The 19,943-nt window shown below is 48.2% G+C and overlaps 1 non-coding gene across 1 annotated transcript; it reads left to right on the top strand.

Annotated features, from left to right (window-relative positions):
- The first annotated feature begins 19,715 nt into the window (after positions 1-19,715).
- Positions 19,716-19,818, top strand: LOC111559931. The gene has a single exon (XR_002741399.2). It is a non-coding gene; the product is annotated as a U6 spliceosomal RNA (small nuclear RNA).
- The last annotated feature ends 125 nt before the right edge of the window (positions 19,819-19,943 follow it).

The following is a 19,943-nucleotide window of genomic DNA, read 5'->3' on the forward strand; positions in this document are numbered from 1 at the left end:
GTGGAAGACCGTCATTATAGGGATTATAGGAAGAATAGCACAAATTTGAGGTACTTTTCAAACATCCAACTAGATTTCTGAGGTAGGCATTTGGCTATCTGATTTCAGGGGAGAGATCTGAGTTGGAGCCCTGATGCTCTGAGTCCTTTGATTATACCTAGTATTTAAAGCCAGAGGTATGAGTGAGATCACAGGACAGAGACGTGAAGGTGAGAAGGTGAGCCCTGAGCTCCGGCATCGGGGGCCTCGCGGGAGAGGGCGCCCTGTAGCAGAGGAGGAGACTGCGTGTTCCGGGACAGCCAAGGGAATGGGCTTGTTCTAACGTGGAGGGAGTGGTGGTCAGTTTGAAAAGCTGCTGAGAGATACAGTTCGATGGGGACTGACTGTTTCAACTGGATTGAGCGACACAGGGAGCTGGCTTGGTGTGGAGATGGGGGCTGAGGCCAGGCTGAAGGAAACCAGCATGGAAACCTTCATGAAGCTCAGAGATCATCTCGACCGTCCATCTCTCTTTTCAGGTGGGGAAACTGAGGTCCAGGTACGGGGAGAGATGCATTCAGGGTGAGGAACACCCAGAACCATTCCTTCATGAGGCAGGGACCCCCTGATGGTGGCCACCTGTTTTCAGGGCCCCAGAAATACCAGACTCTCATTTGAGATTTGCTGGGGGGGGGTGGGTATCAAAGGGACCCCAGATGGTGCTGCTCTCTGGGCACCTTCTGGATATGCAGGGCTCCTGGTTGGCTGAGCAGAGGGCTTTGCAGAGGTGGGGCTGACTGCAGCTCTCCGTTCAGAGAGGTGGTAGAGGGGGGAAGGGCAGGAGGAGCCCGTCGTTGACAGCGGGGACCTGTACTCTTGGTCAGCTGCCCAGGCTGCTCCTCCACCGTCTTTCCCCGAGGGTGGGAAGCTCTTTTTCTGCTGAAGTGGCAAGAAAGTTGGGAGAGCCCCCCAGTCTGCAGTCAGCCTCAGGGTGAAGGACTCTGGGGACAGAGGGAGGGGAGCCAGCGTTAAAGAGATGGACGTGTGGAGCTGAGGCACAGAAACTGGGAGGGACCTCTGGAAGACTCTCCGGGCCAAGAAGGGGCTCCCTGTGAAGAAAGCCAATGGCGGGGCAGGGGAGGGGTGGGGGGGGAGTTGTGCCAGGCTCACAGCCCCAGCCTGAGACACGGCCCTGCCCGCTCCCGTCCCAGGCACCTCTAAGCCCTGGGTACTTGCAGGTCTGGGTCCTGAGCTTAGGGGCAGAGGGGATGACACGAGAGGACCTTGTTCTGAGTCGGCCTAGAACAGCGTGCCTTCACCCTGAATCCACTAAATACAGCCCATTGTGCACGACTGTGCGAGAGGCCTCATACCAGGGGCATCCTTACTCATTCTCTGTGGCACAAAGCTGGGAGCTGTTTCCCTGTGAGAGGATTCATCTCGGGGACTAAGCTGGAAAGCCTTGTTTCACTGCTCTTCCTGCCCTGACTCCCTGCACCTGATGCGGGAGCCTCACAGGCCTGGATCCCGCCCTTCTTGTCTCCCCTGGACCTCTTCCCGGTGGTGGTGGTGCCGAGCAATCCTGCTCTGGGAGGTGGGCCGGATTCTCCCCGGAACGTTGGAGAAGGCCATGGCACTGGGCCCCCACCCTGCTGCGTCGCCCGAGGGCACAAGTCCACTCAGCAGCCTCCCTGTGGATCCAGCTCTGTCATCCTCAGAGCCCCCGCCAGCCTCCACAGGTGGCCTGGGGCCAGGGCCACACTAGCCAATGCCCCACGGCCCTCACGTCTGGCCTAATCTGTCCCTGGATGGAATCGAAGCCGCGGCCGAATGGCTCAGTTGCCTGTGTCCTCGGCAAGCGCCCCCCGAGGGGAGGGCACGAGTTCTTGATGTGCACACAGAGCAGTGACCAGCCCCTTGGTCGCTCAGCCTCACAGTGCGTGGGTGAGCTGGCAGTGGTTCCCTGGGTATGGTCTGCGGTTCTCAGAGTCGGCTGCCCGTTGGAACCACTGGAGGTGCTTCTAGCAGTCTCCAGTGTCCGGGCCACACCAAAGACCAAGCAAATGGGAGCCACCGAGAGTGGCCCCCAGGCATTAGTCAGTTGTAAAGGCCTCAGTGTATTCTGCCAGCCGCCAACCTTGAGAACCCCCTGGTTTAAGGGAAACATAGACTCCTGTCAAACAAACCATCTGTGCAGTTTCTTTTTCTCTTTCCCTGCATTCTCTCTCCTCAGCTCTCAGCCTCTTTCCCTCCCTCCCTCCCTCCCTCCCTCCCTCCCTCCCTTCCTTCTTCCTTCCTTCCTCTCTCTTTCTTTCTCTTTCCTCTTTCTCTGTCTTTCTCTCTCTCCCTCCCCCCCCCCTTTTTCTCTATCTCCCCCTGCCCTCTCTCTTTCTCTCTTTCTTTTTTTTTTTAAATTTTTTTTAACGTTTATTTATTTTTGGGACAGAGAGAGACAGAGCATGAACGGGGGAGGGGCAGAGAGAGAGGGAGACAGAATCGGAAGCAGGCTCCAGGCTCTGAGCCATCATCCCAGAGCCTGACGCGGGGCTCGAACTCACGGACCGCGAGATCGTGACCCGGGCTGAAGTCGGACGCTTAACCGACTGAGCCACCCAGGCGCCCCTCTCTTTCTCTCTTTCTTTCCCACTTTCCCTTATTTCTTTTCTTCTGTGAGTTTCATTGATTTGGAAACTCTTCCCTTTTGGCTACTCGTTTCATAAATGTATTACAAAGATTTTCTTAACTGCCTATTGTGTGTTAGGCATTGTGTGTTCAGTGATTTAAAAACAATGTGACAACAGCAACAACAAGAAACCAGTACGAAAAGAAAAAGAAAAAGACAGGCTCCTTGACTCCACAGAGTTTACGGTCTATAAGAAAGACACTCCTCAGGTGAACACAAAACAAATATATTATTTTAAATTGTGACGCAGACTGTGAACCCAAGGATAGAATGCTGACATCCTAATTTTCGGTGTGATGGGATTCGGAGGTGGGACCTGGGGGCGGTGATTAGGTCTTGAGAGTGGGATCCTCATGAAGGGCATTAGTGCTCTTACAAAGGACACCCTGGAGAGCTCCCTTCCCCCGCGGGAAGGTACAGCATGAAGACACGGTCTGTGACCCAGGAAGCAGGTTCTCACCAGATGCTGGGTCTGCCGGCACTTTGATCTCAGACTTCCAACCTCCAGAACTGTGACAGTAATTGCGTGGAAAAAGGCTATTATGTCAATATGAGAATGTGTCATAACTAGACATAAAAACCTGAAAGATAGTTCCTTCAGTTAAGGCATATGACTGGGCCCTCTTACTATTAAACATGGCTTTTAGAAATGCAGGGTCCACTAATTTCATTTTCTGTCAGTATTTAATGGCTTATCAGTGCTTTCCTCCCCTCTAATAATGAATTTTAAATAACAAAAGAAATGGCCAGCAGCTTTAATTTAAAAATGAAACTAGATATTGGAATCAATTTGATACTTAAAAATTTTTTTTAAAGTTTTATTTATTTTTAAGAGAGAGAGAGAGAGAGAGAGAGCGAGCAGGGGAGGGTCAGAGAGGGGGAGACACAGAATCCGAAGCGGGCTCCAGGCTCTGAGCTGTCAGCAAAGATCCTGATGTGGGGCTTGAAGCCACAAAACCTGAGATCATGACTGAGCTGAAGTCAGACAGTCAACCTACTGAGCCTCCCAGGCACCCCCAATCTGATACTTTTTTTTATTTAAAAGAGAGTCTTGTCTAAGCCATTTGGCCCATGGGATTGTTCCCTAGCAGCCTGACCCCTCTTGAGGAGGGTAGCATTTAAACTATGACCAGAGAGGTGAAAAAGGAACCAGTCAGAGAAGAATGAGAATAAGAACATCCCAAAGACAAGAGCACATGGGAAGGGTGGGGTTGGACAGACATGAGGACATTTGGGGACCCCCAGGACAGTGAGTGGTCTCAGCAAGGATCGGAGGGACCAGGCTGGACGAGGAGTGAGGGTCAGCCATGCAGAATTAGAAGCAGGAGGCCGGCCATCATGAGCCTGTGTTGTTAAAATATCATCATGGAGAATTAATTCGTGGAATTAATTAATTATAAATATTCCACTTCCAAAAATGAAGATTTACTCAGAATAAAACCCTTAAACGAATTGGGAGTATGTTGCAGGAATCATCCTAAAAATGTAGGCTTATTATTGAACACCTCACATTTGGCAACTGTCATGTTAGCAGAATGCCTTTTCTTTTGCTAGGCCTCCAGCAAAGGGATGCGAGTCAATTTAGCGGGGAATTTGTGAGAGCGGGATTTGTTGCTGCTGTCTTTGTCCTTGGTGCCTCAGGTCACAGGATTCCAGCTCCTCTAGCGTGACCTTGGGCTTCATTTGCCTGGTGCCTTTTCTCTGCTGTTTCACCATTAGCCTTAAGCTTTTCCTTCGTGCTCTTGCCTTGGAGAGACTCTCCCTGCGCACCCTCACCCCCGCCCAGTGACAATCTTCTGTTGTCCTGGTTCAGCCTGCATCTCGGTCAGATCCCGTGCCCCTAGTTCCTAGGGTGGCCCTCTCAGGGAACAACTGTGTCCTCCCACCAGCAGGGGATGTCTAATTTTCCCAGCCCAGGACAGTCTCTGATATGCCCTCTCTGGGGGTAGAATATGTTTTCTCCTCTTCCTTTGCCAAAGTTGCAGTGGGTTTCACCTGGGGCCTTGGAGCAATCAGGTTTGCTGTCTTTCTTTCCTCTAGTGTCTTAAGTCTCATATTCCCTAAAGTAGATGGAGCGGTGGGGGCAAGGTCTGAGTGGAGCTTTATGGCCTCCTGCTACTGCCATCCCCTCACTCCCCCCCACACACACCTGCCCAGGGGGCTTCCTCACGTTCCTGCCCTTCCACAGTGGTGTTTTGTTGTTGTTGTTATTTTAAGTTTTTATTTAAATTCTAGTTAGTTAACCTATAGTGTGGTAGTGGCTTCAGAAGTAGAACCTAGTGATTCATCACTTAGGCATAACACCCAGCGCTCATCACAAGTGTCCTCCTTAATGCCCATCACTCATTTAGTCCACCCCCCACCTACCTCCCCTCCAGCAACCTTCAGTTTGTTCTCTGTATTTAAGAGTCTCTTCTTGTTTGCCTCCCTCTCTTTTTTTTTTCCCCTTTCCCCTCTGCAGTGCTCTTGTAAGCACCTACTGAGGTCCACAGAGAGGAAGTGGAACTCGGTGTGAACCCCCTGAGGTTGGGACACCCAGGGATTCCATAGCCTCTGGTAGTGCACCCTCAGTTACATCCACTCCAAGAAGCCATTGCTCACATCCAACTCCCTTCCAGTTCCCATCTTTGCCTGTGTTTTGAATTTCTTAGTTGTATCGAGACCTCTGGTCTCTTATGGGTTCAGGAAATATTGTGATCTTACAGGTTACTGTCTTTTCTTTTTCTTTATTTTTTTTAATGTTTATTTACTTTTTAGAGAGACTGAGACAAAGTACGAGTCAGAGGAGGGGCAGAGAGAGAAGGAGACACAAAATTCAAGGCAGGCTCCAGGCTCTGAGCTGTCAGCACAGAGCCCATCGCGGGGTTCGAACTCACAAACTGTGAAATCATGACCTGAGCCAAAATCAGACACTTCACTGACTGAGCCACCCAGGCACCCCTATTTTTCTTGAATTAAGGATGGGAACAACATTTTTTCCCCACGTCCTTGGTCTCCTCATCTTTTCAATATATTATTTTTTTAAGTTTATTATTTTTTTTAAATACTTTCCACACCCGGGGCGCCTGGGTGGCTCAGTCGGTTGGGTGTCCGACTTCGGCTCAGGTCATGATCTCACGGTCCGTGAGTTCGAGCCCCGCGTCAGGCTCTGTGCTGACAGCTCAGAGCCTGGAGCCTGCTGTGTCTTCCTCTCTCTCTGCCTCTCCCCCACTTGCGCTCTCTCTCTCTCTCTTAAAAAAAAAGTCAATAAACATTAAAAAAAATACTTTCCACACCCAACACGGGGCTCAAACCCACAACCCTGAGGTCAAGAGTCAAATGATTTTCTGACTGAGCCAGCCAGGTGCCCCTTTAACCCATTATTAAAAGAAGATATTTGGGCTTAGCTTTTTGGTTTTATTTTATTTTTAATCCAATCTGACAATCTCCATCTTTAATTAGCAGGTTTAGGCCATTTACATTTAATGTAATTACTTATGTGATTGGTTATACATTGAGGAATTACAGCTATGATAGAACCATAGGTTGTTTTGAGAAGAGCATGTGGTTTGAGGTCCAAGGTTCTAGGCCAGTTATTTAATTAGAGACTTCTTAGTTTTGGGTCTTGGCTTCATTTTTTGAACCTCAATTTATTTACTCTTAGAAGGGTGTTATGACACCAGACATAAAGAATTACTTTAGGGATTGTGAAAATTGATGTAGCTGATACTGTATTAAAGCTATGTTCTGCTATACAAATATTTTATGGTTTTATGATCAAGGAGGAAACTGTGGTCAAATGGTTCCATGACAACTTAATAGGTTTGTAGTTTTGTTCTGCAGTGATGATGATATAAATGGTGCCTGTAAAACATTTAGCTTCTTTTATGTAATTCTTTCACAATACTTGTCACATCCCTTGTACTTACTTGCTTATGTTTTTCTTGTCAGACTAGGTCCTCATTAAGAGCAGGAAATACAGTTTATTTATGTCTATATTTTTGTGTCTTGCAGAGTGCCTGGCACAATATATGCTCAATATGGGTTTGTAGCATTGAAACACATTTTAAAAATATAGCACTGAAGCTCTCTGCACCAGTCTGAAAATACAGCATTCCCTGGATGAAGCATAGCTAAGCATTTCAGCATTTGACCAACCTCTGAGGATCTTACTTCAGAGCCTCGATTGCCATCCACATTGCCCGAACCCTTTGACACCCAAGACAGCCTTGGCTAGTCGGCTGGCGTCATGGGTGGTGAAAATTCTTTCCGAAGCTTGTGGGAAATTTGGCTGTCAGGTCACCGTCAGCTACACACAAATGTATTGCCAGGTTTCGCGACTTTGTATGACTCGTCTCCAAGCTGTAGTAATTGTTGCATTTGTGTGCGACTTCTCAACATTCCTGTGACATTACCACCGTGTTGCCACAGCTGTAAAAGGGTGAGAATTAAGTGGGGATTTGCAAACTTTTAGAGAAGCGTGGTTTTTGTATCCACGTGAACGCTCCCTTCTGCCGAGGTGGAACTAAAAGGCTCCTCTCTGGAACTTCCGTGGAGTTTCTGTGGTTTCGCAGCGCGTGCCCAGGTCTGGGTCAGCTAGCTCTGTCTTTTCATCTGCTTCCGAGTGCAGAGGCCCCCATAGGGGCTCAGAGGGGCTTTCTGAGTAGGAATACATGCGCACCACATTCCGAAGGCGATCCTCCCTACCTCGGCCATCTCTAGCCACTCCCAGCTTGCCCTAACTCAGCCTCCCTTAGCGGGGGCCACACAACTGAGGGCCACATGTATCCTCACCCGAATTGTTTGTTCTTTTGTAACTTGTTTTTGTGTTGTTCTCATGGATTGCAGTTTCCTCTGTCCAGCAGTCCTGTCTTAAATGTTTATTTTTTGTGTTGGAAGTCCAGGTGTAGAGTAGCGTAAAAGTTGGCTTCTTTCAAGGGCGCCTGTGGCTCAGCGCGTTGAACGTCCCAACTCTTGATTTCAGCTCAGGTCATGATCTCATAGTTCATGAGATGGAGTCCACATTGGGCTCTGTGCTGACAGCACAGAGCATACTCGGGATTCGCTCTCCCTCTCTTGCTGCCCCCTACCCCCGCTTGCCCTCTCTCTGTCCCTCCCCCACTCATGCATGCTCTCTCTCTCAAAATAAATAAGCGTTAAAAAGAAAAGTGGCTTCTTTCTGAACATTTGCTAACTCTACAGCTAACTCCATCCTTAGAGCTTGGAAGCATTTCACATGAGGATTATGCAGGAGTTAAGTAAACAGAGAGTTGAGATTCAACCGTTCCACATACCTATTTTGGGGAAACAAATTCAAGTTCTTCTTTGTAATAAAACACTACCCGATGCCCAGCGTATACCAAAGGTTGAACGGGGAAAGGCTCTTAGAAGTAGTTTCAGACCCCAGTGAAAACAATTTTGACCTGCTACTAAGGACGGGTTTGTACTGATACACAGCGGTCTAGGCTGGGTCCCCTTTGGTGCCGTGAGCCTAATAATTTATGCTGTTTTACCCTCTTCTTAGCTGCCTGGTGGTGGCAAAACTCTGAGACGTTTTCATTGGCTAATTGGTAGCCGGCTAGCACTGGCCTCTCTGGAGACCCAGATTTCTTTATTGGGGAGACCCTTTTCTTTTCAGGAGAGTTTGGATAAGCGCCCCTACCCTACTTCAGTTGTCACTAGGACTAGGAAGGGAAGTGTGGATTTAGGAGAAGGTGCTAAGGAAAAACCAGTGAGGCCTGCTGACCGTGGCAGCTTTAAGCTCTCAGAAGACAATGTTGTGTCTTATCACTCTCTCCTCCTGGCGTAGTCGGCCGTCAGACAATATTTAATGAATACATGATGAATGACTGGATTAAAGGTGTGTGTGTGTGTGTGTGTGTGTGTGTGTGTGTGTGTGTGAGAGAGAGAGAGAGAGAGAGAGAGATTTCGCTGTCAATGAAAGGTTCAATATGCACAGAAATTTAGTCGTGGAGGCTAGAACTCTCGATATCTGCCTAACCATGATATGCCATGATTTACTTGGTAATGGACACAGCTTAGCAAAATGTGTTTTATCCCCACACCTCACTCATCGTTCAAAGATGCAGGCCAGGTGTCAGTGCAGCCTGGGCCAGGGAGAGCAGTTGGCCCATTAGTTATGATCTGTCATGCCTGTAGACTCTAGGGACCAGGACATTTACCCTCAACATCACAAAGAGAATTAGCATAGTAACGCCATTGTTCCTAACCACCAAGGCCATTCATCCTGTCCCAGCCTGGCTTCAAGGTCTTTGGAAGCCCTGCCAGCCCTCCCACCTGCCCACCACCTCGTTCTAAGATTCCTCCTGAATGGCATCTTGCATTTGCTACTTCTAGGTGGCTTTGTGGTTGAGTAGAACTCTGTGGCATGCTTCTGCCTTCCCTGAATACAAGGCAGCATTGGGTATAATGATGGCGTTCATCTTCCTGTTCCGTTTTTGCTGCATAGTTTTAAATAAAATGAGAACGTGGTTTCAGTTTAATTCAAGAAGTGTTTGGCTAGTGCTTCTAGTGCACTGTGATGGGAGATAGAGAGTGATTCTTCATTCATGGTAACTAGCAGCACGAGGAATGCTTGTCTTCCCCTGCATGCTAGGCTGGGTTTAGGAAGAGAGAGTGGATTTTCCCTCAGATCTATCCTTCCTCAGTATTTTTCATGTTTGGTCATGAGCTACATTTGGTTATGAACTACATCTCACTGTGCCGCCGCCATCACTGGCATTCCCTTAGCCTCTTCACTATCTCCTTATGAAGAGAGGCATTATCATTTCCACTTTACAGATGAAGAAACTCAAATTCAGGGTCAGGGAGACTGTGTAACATACCCAAAGCAACCTGTACGGAGGAGAAGTACATTTTTCAGGAACACAGAGCCAGTAAGTGGTGGAGATGGGACCTAAAGACAGGCCTCTGGGACTCCTCAGCCCTAGCTACTAATCTTTCTAAACTGCTTTATAAAATGAACGAATGGATGATCTGTGCCATGGCTTGGATGACTTTGAAGTAAATTTGTAGAGCTGTGATGGACTTTAAAAACACACAGGATAGAGTAACATGTAATTAAGTACTAAAGTAAATCAGAGATCATTGATTTTATGCTCTAAGAAACCTTTTCGATCCAGTCAAGTCCCATTATCTTCATATAATCAATGAAGAGTCTGAAGATTATTGACATGTAAGATCTTGTCCAAAGCCACAGAACCGATACCAAAAAGCCGAGTCAGCACATGATGGTAAGTTACCTTGACATTAATCCGTTATTCATTTTGATACATACTCCTGCCTTGATGACTTCCTAGAAGCAAATGTTATTAGAGTTTTGGCCTTTATGCCAAAGTATTAGTGTTGGCCAAGTAGCGTATGGCTGTGCGTTCCAGCCTAGGCGAACAGAGCTGGTTCCTCACCCTAAGTATGCAACAATACCTGGGTGAGTCTACAAGCCTCAAGGTCTTACCAGAAAATGTGTAGTGTCAGTCTGAACTGGTATTTACAGATGAAGAGATGTTATTAGTGGGGTAATTTGGTTAAATGAATATTGTGCCAAATTATCTCAAATTTATAAGATAACACTTATCACAATTTTATGGAAAATTGCTTCCAAAATTATACCCTTATAAAGTGCACACATTAATAACACACCACAAGGACACGTAAATTATATAAGAGTCATATCTTTTTTGCAGTTGTGTACATTGAATAATGTGATGTTTTTGCAAGAGCCGAAGGTATACTATGCTCTTAAAACATACTGGCATTTTAAAGTGCTACATTAACATCACTGTAGACAATCTGAAGATACAGAAATACTAAAGACAGAGTGTTTTGAGCAAGATGTGATTTGTTCCCTCTCTAAATGGAAAAATTAAAAAACAAAAACAAAAGCCAGACCACACATATAGAGAGAATGGGATGAGCTCCAAATAAATGTTAGAAAGGGATGATATAACCTGTAGTCATTTTATGAAGTGTGTTACACTGAAATAAAGACATAAATATGACCTTCAGAATTATGAAGTTTCCAACAAGATGGAAACGCACTTTTCCCATTGATTCCTGGGAACTGGGGCTGCTTTGCCAGTGTGAGGAATGAGTACCAGCCCTACATCTAGAAGTGGTGAGTCAACAACCCCTTGTGCAGGTAGTTAGCCACATAGAATGGCACGCAGGACAATCGATGCGCCATGCTGTTTTGTGCACGTTCCCACATCATGCCTTTGTTAATTCTGTTAGTGCTTCGAATGTCTTTCCTTCTTGCTCCATATTCTCTTGTCCTTGAGATCCTCGGGTGAACACCATCTTCTCTTTCAAGATCTGGTTTGAGAGTTGTAATCTTTTTGAAGACTTTTCCGACTCCTCTTATAGAATTAGTTGGTTCATTTGGCCTCCCCTGGAATCCACTTTAGTGCACTTGTTGGTATCCATGTTTGTCTCCCTACTAGACTGTAAAATAGTCTTAATCAACTCTTTGAACCTAAATGCCATCACTGGTACTAACTCAGAATGGTGCACTTTTTTTGGACAATTGGATGAATGCATGAATGAATGGATGGATGGATGGAAAGTAAAGGAAAAAGCTAAATGAGACCTTGAGGGGCATAAAAGGTATAGCTATCAACATCAGTGCCACCAACTGTTAATTCTACAGGACACTTGGGCACTTGATCATAACATTTGCACATTTGTGACCTACCTTTTTTGGTTTCTGGCACCTTCTTACTTTTACAGAACTTAGGGCACTTTGTCAATAGGCTTCGATTTTGTATCAGCTGTCTTCAGTTTTTAGGGTAGAGCTGGTAACTGCCACAACTGGGTTTTCATTGTTACAGGAATTTGATAGGAAGACCACAACTCAAGTCACACCAGTTAAGCAGCTACCTTCTATATCTATGTCTGAATCATCTGGCTCAGTTCTAGAAAAAACATCTCTCTCTCTCTCTCTCTCTCTCTCTCTCTCTCTCTTTCTCCCACACTCCTCCTTCCTTTCTTTCTTTTTCAAAGATTTTTTTGAAGACCTACCATGTTCAAGTCACAGAGTCAGCCATTAGGAACACAACACAAAACCAATGCAACAACTACAACAACACATGTTTTCCCTTTCAGCAGAGAAAACTAATGCTCACCAACATCTGTCTCTTTCCTCTTGTTGGGTACACTGCTAGACAACATTTGTACTCCCCTTGTGGCTTTTTTGGGCAAATGACTGGATTTTGGCTAGTGCAATTGTAGGTGAAAGTGGTGAATGCCGTTTTTAAGTCTGACCCTTAAATTTTCCTGCAACATCTGAGTTTTCTTTTTTCCCCCCCTTCGGCTGACTGGCTTGATCAGATCCAAGAGTCTCCACCTAAGTAAACTGACGACAAACCCTAAAACTTACTTTGATGTCCACCCATATTTGTCCTCCCCTCCCATTATATTTAGGAGATGCCTTTTCTTCTGGTGTAGGACCACCTCCTCCCACTTACCCAGGAATTTTATTTTCTCTTCAACATCTTCTTCCATCAGCACTGAAGCACGTTCAGATTTCCATCCTCTTCAAAGAAAAAAGTGAGGCAGACAAAACACCCTTCTGCAGCTCTCCTCTCATTTACAGTTGAACTTCCTGAACTGTTTGTCTACATTTTCTGTATTTTCTCAACTCCATCAACTTCTAAACCTGCTGCAATGTGGATTCTCTGTGCCCTTTAACTTCCTGCCATGAAACCAGGCTTATTCAGACCACTGCCATTGTGTGTGTGTGTGTGTGTGTGTGTGTGTGTGTGTGTGTGCCAAACTCAGTAAATATGTCAGTACTCATTTTACTTGATTTTTTACAGCATTTGGTTTTGTTGAACTTCCTCTTCTTGAGAAAAATCTAGTCCCTTGGCCTCCATGATGACCCTTTCTCCAGTTTTGTTTCTTTTTCCCTGGCCATCTTTCTGAGTTTTTTTGAGGATCCCTTTCCTTGTACCATCACTGAAATGTTGATATTCTAGTCCAGACCATCCTTTTTCCTCCCTCCTATGTATATGCTTCTGGGTAGGCTCCCTCCACTCTCCTAGCAACACGAACTACCTATCTGCTGATCCTTCCAGCTCTTTCTTCCAGCTTTCTTGAGCTCCAGTGTTAACCTAATCAATGCATGTGAGCATTGTTCCGTTTCCATAAATATAGATTTATACCAGCATGTTTACTGGTTGCCTTCTATCCCTCAAAATAATATACCAGAAGCTTTTAAACCACTTATTGATGGAGATTTCAGTTGTTTGTGTTTTTCTTTGCTCTTTTTCTGCTCTAACAGCTTTACAGTAAATATCCTTGAACATAAATCTTTAAACAGCAGTGATCTCTGGGGGCTCCTGGGTGGCTTAGTCGGTTAAGTGCCTGACTTCGGCTCAGGTCGTGATCTCACGGTTTGTGAGTTCGAGCACTGTGTCGGGCTCTGAGCTGACAGCTCGGAGCCTGCTTCGAATTCTCTGTCTCCCTCTTTCTCTCTCTCAGTACTCTTCCCTCACTCACTCACACTCTCTTTCTCCATAATAAAAAATAAGTAAACATTTAAAATAAAAAAAAAAGCAGTGATCCCTATAGATAAATGCACACCCTGAAATGAGTAGACCATGTGTTATGCTTGTTTAAGATTCTGGCATGTATTTCAAGGTCATCCCCAGACTGGTACCAACAGTTCATGGCTGTGTCAATGTTTTGAATTTTCCAACATATCAATACTTTTATCTGAAAGTATAGGATTTCAATTGCGTTTCTTTAATTAGGAGAAAGGTCGAAGATCTTTTTATATGTCTGTGGCCTATTTAATTTTTCTTTTCTTTCACCATGAATTGTCCATGTTTTTGAGAACACTAATATTTTACTTATTCTTTTTAATGCATTCACGGTACATTAAGAATATTATCTAAAAATACCTTTCTCCTGATGTCACTTTTTCTATAAGCTTTGTTTGTTGTGTTTCTTGGCCATACTACTATTTCTTTAAAATACTTTTCTGGCTGTGTCGACATACTTAAAATGGCTTTTCATATCACAAGATTATGAACGTATTCACCCAAATCCTTTATAGTGATTTTAATCTAAGTTTTTTGCATTATTGTTATGATCCATATGGAATTTATTTTGATATGAAGGATGAGGAGAGGATATGGCTTCATTATTATTTTTCCCCCAAATGGGCAGCCACGTTTTCTCATAGTCATTTCCCCCGTGACTAGGATCTGTCAGATGCAGTGATGTTTCTCATCAGCTTCCTCATCTGTAAAGCTGGACTGGCAATTTCGTGAGCTGTCTGGAGTCTGAGATACCCACTCGCCGAAGCCCAGCACAGGAAAGGAGACAGGGCAGCTGCAGAGGATTCTTCTTACACTTGTCCCTGGCCCTTCTACTCCTGGCTCAGAATCTTGGGCCCACTGGCCCAGCTTTGGGTTTTTTTTTTCATCATGACTGAGACCAGAAGATCCAGACAGGTGGTCTGGGGTAGCCTTCAGCTCTGTGATTGCTGGACAGTATGTCTCAGAGCAGAAGCAGGCAGGGATGACGAATGCCCCGCGGTACTTTCTTGTTTCGCATCCAGGGGATCTAGGATGTTAGTTCAGGGATCAGGCTCTGGGGAAAATATACTTCTGCTCCTTGCTCATCACGGGGACTTCTTGGAACTTCCTTTCTCCGAGGGAAGATGCCGTGCAACTAGGGAAGCAGAGCTGAAAGGGACGCAGCCACAGCCCAAGGACACCTGGACCAGCAGAAGCCGGACAAGGCAGGAAGGATCCTTCTTGGAGGACTTGGAGGGAGCACGGCCCTGCCCACAGCTTGATTTCAGACTTCCGGCCTCCACGTGTGTGAGAGGATAGCCTCCGGCTATTCCCGGCCGCTGGCAGTCACCTTTGCTAAGGCAGCCCCAGGGGATGGGCACTAGGCGTCTCCCTCCCTGAGTCTCCTCCCACCCCACCAGCGTTTCCTCACCTCCCGAATCAACCTCTGGTCTCAGCTCTGCTTCCCAGGTAACTGAAGCCAACACAGCTGCGGTAATAATACTTGTTGCTGCTGTTATTGTATTATTTTCATTGGCATTGCGGTTGTTGGGAGGAATAGAGAATTCCCTGATTAACATGCAGATCTACCAGAGAAAGCCATATCACACATCGGGCACCTGAGGTCTGTTTTCACCTCTGCAGTTCTGGAACTTTCTCGGGTATGCTGATAGCTCGGGGTGGATGTGAGTCTCAGTGCAGCTTGACAGAGGACGTGATTCGACGCCCCTGGTTTCTGTGGAGGATGTCACAAGTCACACCGGCCCAAGCTTCAGCCTGATAACTCAAACTTCACCTTGGCCCAGAGCAGCGGGGGGCCGCGGGCCGCCGCAGGGGACGGGTCGGGGCACCTGGCAAGCTGGTGCTGCTCTGCTTAGGACCTGCGGGCCCCCGAGGCCGTTGGAACATTATTTAAATAAGAGCGATGCTTGCAGATGTGAAAACAGAGGGAGCCTTTGAATATCATATTTACGGTGAGGGAGGGGCTGCGTGCGTCCGCGCTGGGCTGAATACAGATGAATGAATACAGCGGCCATGCCTGCTGGGGGCGTGGCTAAGTGGACAGCCCTCCCTGGGAGGTGGTCAGAGCCAGAATCTCCTCTCCGCTTGTTCTGAGGGTGAAAGCCATCCCGTGGCTGGGTTGCAGGAAGAACCCATTGCCTGGCCCGTTGGAGACGCTTACCAGCTGGAAATAGATGGGCCAATTACCAAATCAAACAGTACGTGAATTGGGGGAACAAAATTAAAACAAACACTATGGCAACAAGTATCCGTGGTGAAATCTGACACTTAAGTGGTAAGGAGATGGGTTTCCTCAGCACTCCACAATCAGCTGTCTGAGTGGAACATATGCTTTGTTCTGCACCCTTTGTGTGACTCGACAGCTGTCTGTCCCCTTCCATGGGTGATATTCTGCCAATCCGTCTGATCAGGGGCTTGGGGAATCTTCATACAAATACGTACCCAGGGACTGGTTCAATGGATTTGACAATCCTCAGTCGTGATTTTCCCCAGGAACGTCAAGGACTGTGTCTCATTCATTCATTCCACTGCGCACTTCTCCGGCAGAGGATACAAAAACAGGTTGTCCGTGAAAGGACCAGAAGGAATTAGGGGTCATGTTATCAATAGGTTCCCAATAGAGGGTCCTGAGGTCCAGAGAACAGAAGTGGTTTATAAAGAGATCTTCAGTATTTGAAAACACCTGATGGGAATCATATATTTACTCACAGACAGAATGCACACTAACAAAACCACCCCTGTCTCTGCTTTGGATAGAACTCTGTATCCCCAGTATGGCCCAGCACTCCCCATGCGGACAGACTAGGGGCATCTCTGAGGGCACAGGCCTTCTCACAAGCTTAAACTTGCAGCCCGAGTCCCCACAGGGGAGCTCTTGTTATCTCTCCTGGTTTGAACGAGGGTGCCAGGATTCTAGTCAGTCAAGCCAAAGGTCCACGTTCACATAGTTAGTGAGCACTGGGACTGGAGACGATAAATACGAGATGCTGTAAACCCAGTGCTCTTTGGGAGAAGCCCTTTGCCTCTACACAGGGACCTTCCTTTGAGTATGGAAGAAGGCCTTTTTCACTTCACACCCTTTCATTCACAAAGCTGGGGGTTGGGGTGGAGGAGCTGGAGAACAGGTGCCGGTCTGAACCAACCAGAGCTTGCAGTCATAAATCCTTCTGGTCGAGGAAATACAATTTTTACAGCTTTCAGGCACGTCGATGGGATAATGAGAGTTGACTAACGAAGACTCAAATGGTCAAAGTTGCCCTGGGACCTTAGTGACCAAATATCAACACAGGAGACCTCATACCTCCCTTGCATGTGAACAAGTGCTTCTCTGGGGCTTTGGGCTGCTATGGGGATCTACTGGTTTAACCCCCGACAGACACGAAACTTATTTACGGCGCTGGCTTTCTTGTAACAGGCTGGGAGCGTAGTAGGTTTTTGATGAATAGGCACTGGTTAGACATTATTAAGAGTTCATCCAAAACACGTATCAGATTTGAACAGCTCCCACCTTTAGCATCTCCGCTGACAACTGGCCACCCAGAGGCCAGTCCCCCAAATCCCTTGCCGGGAATTCAAGATCCCTTGCAGAGTAAGTCACAGCTGACAGCTGTGTGGCCCTCCCCAACCGCCCCCCTCCACTGGGTCTCTTGGGTTCTTACCCCGTATCTAGGCACGCTCAAGACACAGCTGCCTTCTCTGCTTTCCGTGCCTTCGCTCCACTCCGTGTGGCCGCTTCTGCCTTGACTGTCCTTGTTTTCAGCTTCTCTGTTGGGAAAATTGTCTCCCAGCCTTCAGAGCTGAGGCTCAACCCACACCTTGTATATAGTGTCCCTTTAACCCACCCGCCCCACACCCACCTGCTGAAACAAAATTAATTGTTTCTTCTTAAGCTTTCCATAACCCTGGGCATGGCCAGGGAATGTGTCTCATTGGTAAGTGGAGACTTGCCGAGAATTTTTTTTTGCAAGATAGGAACAGTAAGGTGGAACAGAGGGCTGCCTGGGGAGTGCTGGAGGCTGAGGGGGAAGAGGAGAGCAGGGTCTCTAGGAGGGCAGAGCAGAAGCGCCCACCCCGCTGCTCTGCACGATAACAGATCCATGAACGCTGGACTCATTGGGTTGACCTTGGCCGGGGAGGCAGGGAAGGCAGCGATGCCCATAAGCTCACATGGAGAGAGAGCCGGTGCCATGGGCTGGCTCCCGCCCTGCCTTCACTGGTCTCAAAGGAAAGGCAGTTCTGGGCTGTGAGGCAGTTGCCATGGCAACCGGCCCAATCCGGGCCTCTGGGGGTAGAGTTCCACCCCCACCCCCACCCCGGGTCGGTCAGGCCAGTGCAATTCATAAAGCTGCCTGTCAGTTTTGGTGCTGAGCCCCCTGGCTGAATGAGTCCGCAGGCTGGAGAGACCGTCCTCTGCCACGTCAGAAGGCCCACAGCTCTGCAGTGTCGGGTGGCAGCTGAGGCCACATCCCTGCCACCGGGTCTGGCCAGGTGGAGACCGAGACTGCCTTCTGTGGCTCGGCTGGACCGCCGCGCCCTGCGTGTGACCAGGTCGAGTGGAATCCTTGCTGCCTCGTCGTCTGGGTGCAGGCTCTGAGGGCCGGGCCCGGACTTGGGGTTGACCTGTGAGTGGCGAGGGCTGCAGGCAGCGTGTGCCCCACCCTGTCCCTTCTCCTCCGTCTCCGCGCGAATGGTGGCACATGCCAGACTCTGCAGCTGTGAGGGATCTCCGTCCCTGTGGGGCCTCTCTGGGCCTCAGCTCCAGCAGGGCGGCAGGGACGAGCACAGCCAGTGCGAAGGGCGAGGGGCCGCCAGGGGACACTGGGGCGGGAGGGACCCTGGAGCTCTGATCAGTCTGAGCCAGTGGGGATTGAGTGTCAGGACAGGCACACGTTTTTAGACAGTCCAATCACCTGGGCATGATTCGCTTAGAAGTCTGGATCAATTGTCTATTGCCGTGTAACAAATTGCCCCAAACCTAGTGTGTGAGAGCACCAAACACTTGTCTCGCAGTTCGTGTGGCCATGGCCCTGGGAACGGCTCGGCTGGGTGGGCCTGGCTCAGGGTCGCTCACGAGACTGTCAGCGTCTCGAGGCTCAAACCCACTCTTGTGCTTGTGAACAGGCCTCGGGTCCCACTGGCCACTCACCAGAGACAGCAGTTTTTTGCCACATGGGCGTCCCCATTCTGTTGCTCACAACACGGTAGCTTCTGGAGCGAGCTTCCGAGGGCGGGGGGTGTGCAAGATGGAGGGTGGACGCCAGTCTCTTTATAACTTTATCTCCAGAGAGACATCCCATCACTTCTCCACATTAGATTCATCCAAAGCAGATCAGCCCTGCCCAGACTCACGGGGAGGGATTCCACAGAGGCGAGAGCCACAGGAGATAGGCATCATGGGGGCTCCCCACACACCAGCCGTTGAGCAATGATCGTGCTCCAGTCAAGCTGCTGAATTTTGAGGACACAGGAGGAATCAGAAAATCATCCAGGAAGAACGTAATCCTTGAGTGGAGACTTGGGGGTGGTGCAACTATAATTGGGCACAGAGGACCGGTGAATCATTATTGCCCGAATAAATGGACAATTATGCAGCTCCACCTTTGACCAACCTCTACCTGAAAACCTCTGCATTTTGCACCACAGGGGGTTGATGCATAGGGTGTGTCTGTGGAATAAACTGTCCTTGGTTTGAAGCTCTGTGACCACAGTAGCACATCTCATGGCCACATGCTTGCCCCATGGTGAGCCCCAGGGACCCGGACCCCACCTCTTTGCAGCTTCCCCCAAACACCAGGCTTCAGAGCACAAGCAAACTGCATACAGGGCCAGTCTGCACTTGGCCCAGAGCCCTGCCCTCAAAGTGTTGGTCTTCCTACAGCTGTGTTCCAATGGGGTCATGTCCATCATCTGCCTGCACACAGAGCTGTGTATGCCAGGGTGTCCACGGGAAGGGGACAGGTGATAAAACTCCTCGGACTCACCTGCCTCTGGACCGAATCTTCAGCCCGGCTTTGCGGAAGGCCGTGGAGGGTGGTGCCGAATTGCAACAATCCAAATAGACTTGGGGTGTGGTCGCTGAGAGTGTGGGCCGTGGTTCCCCAGAGGCCTGATTGCAGTGCCCACCCCACCACCAACTAGCGTGGGCTTGCCCTCTGTCCTCAGCATGCATATGCTCTTTTGCAATGGCAGGACTAGGCAGCCCCAAGGTCTCGCGGGGACGACCCGCGGGTGCCAGGTTCCAGGAGCACAGCAGACACTCAAATACTGCCATCCCTTCTTCCTCAACGAGAGGACCAAGTTTCAGATCCAGTTTTGATTCTGTTCTTTTACTTCCAGGTCCTTTCCTGATATTAGAACACAGCTAGAAGTAAAGGGGCATCTTAAGTGTTTTATCATCTCACTTTCCCACAGATCCCACGTAGTACATGGTTTGCTCACTGCACCCAAAACCAGTTGTAGGGGATGAACAAACCTTTTGTCTCCCGATTTGTGAAGTGTTTTAAAGAGTTAGTCTGGTGCTTGCTTCGGCAGCACATACACTATAATTGGAATCATACAGCGATTAGCACAGCCCTGCCCAAGGATGACCTGAAAATTTGTGCAGCATTCCTTATTTATTTGAGAGAGAGAGACAGAGAGAGAGAATCTTAAGCCGGTTTCATGTCCAGTGTGGAGCTCCCCCCCCCCCCCCGCCCGAGAGCAGGGCTCAATCTCACAACCATGATCTCATGATCTCAGCCAAA

Source organism: Felis catus, chromosome A3 (genome assembly GCF_018350175.1).
Source record: "Felis catus isolate Fca126 chromosome A3, F.catus_Fca126_mat1.0, whole genome shotgun sequence".
Classification (NCBI taxonomy): Eukaryota; Metazoa; Chordata; class Mammalia; order Carnivora; family Felidae; genus Felis; species Felis catus.